Source organism: Azolla caroliniana, unplaced genomic scaffold, assembly GCF_043228905.1.
Source record: "Azolla caroliniana isolate FFs.n. ecotype wild unplaced genomic scaffold, voAzoCaro1.0.p SCAF_18, whole genome shotgun sequence".
In the NCBI taxonomy this organism is placed as follows: domain Eukaryota; kingdom Viridiplantae; phylum Streptophyta; class Polypodiopsida; order Salviniales; family Salviniaceae; genus Azolla; species Azolla caroliniana.
This window is the reverse complement of record NW_028230453.1, coordinates 695,147-696,388: the sequence shown is the minus strand read 5'-3', so window position 1 is coordinate 696,388 and position 1,242 is coordinate 695,147. Positions and strand designations below refer to the sequence as shown.

At 30.4% G+C, this 1,242-nt stretch overlaps 1 protein-coding gene across 1 annotated transcript in view; it reads right to left on the bottom strand.

Annotated features, from left to right (window-relative positions):
- Positions 1 to 1,073: 1,073 nt before the first annotated feature.
- The window catches only part of LOC147851941 (polyubiquitin-like), a 2,166-nt gene continuing 1,997 nt past the window's right edge, over positions 1,074 to 1,242 (bottom strand). The window contains exon 1 of the mRNA XM_087334017.1: positions 1,074 to 1,242. This exon is cut by the window's right edge and continues 1,997 nt beyond it. The gene's annotated coding sequence lies outside the window, so the exon portion shown is untranslated.

The following is a 1,242-nucleotide window of genomic DNA, read 5'->3' as shown; positions in this document are numbered from 1 at the left end:
AAGAATCAATGAAGACCTTATGACAATATCAAATCATGAAAGGAGCAACGAATACCTTAGAACAAGTCAAGTCAAGAAAGGAGTAATGAAAAGAGATAGGATAAGACAAATCATGAAAGAAGCAATGAAGTCTTGCTGGTGAGACGATTTGGTAAATCTTGACTTCCTGAGTTCACTTGAATATTTTCAGACATAGGCAAATGTTACAAGAATGAAGTAATGGCAAGGAAACGTGATAATACCATTGTTATTACCATAGCTTTTGTAATCTCAAACAATACTCTCAGAATTTGCATATGAACCAAATGATTAGCAAGCAATCCCTTTAAAATACCATAAACATTAATAATCTGTCTTTTCCAATGATGTCAAAGGATGAGAATTACTGTAATTTACGAATCTGGAAGTAATGCACAACCATTCCTATATGATTCAGAAGCAATGCATAATCAGCAATTAATTAATCCACATACAGAAACAAATATAGAACCTACATCCATTTTGTCAGAAAATGGAACCGTGGACAATAAATTAAAACTGAAACAACCACCCAATTATCAAACATATATTTATTTAAGTCCAATAAATTTGGAATTCTAGAGCACGTGAATTATCACTAATAGAGCAGATAGGGTAAATTAAACATGAAACCACCACACAATGAATAAACATATTGCAGTCCAATAAATCTGGAATTATAAGCGTACATAACAGATAATTATCACTAATAGAGAAGTTAGGGCAAATTAAACATGGAACCACCACAGTATTAACAAACATACTGGAGTTCGACAAATCTGGAATTATAAGCGTACATAATGGATGAATACCACTAATAGAACTTATGTGATAAAACTACAATCCACAAACTCTTTAGCTGATAGCAGAAAAAATTAAAACCGGTTTGAACATAGCATTCATCTTGCAATATTAACAAGTTACAGACAACAAAAATTCCGTAATCCAAAAATGAAAGAATAGAAACTTATAAAACATTATAAGAAATTCATTATTAAAAACATATAATCCAAAATTGACAGAATATAAACTTATAAAACATTATAAGAAATTCATTATTAAAAACATATTACATTATATTAGAGTGTCATTCATACAGACATATTACAATAAGCATTATACCCACGATAAAAGACACAGTGACCATTTCACAGGTTTATTTATGAAAAACACACGGTACGTAAAAAAGCTAATAATGAAGAGACATAATCTCTTCACTGGCTG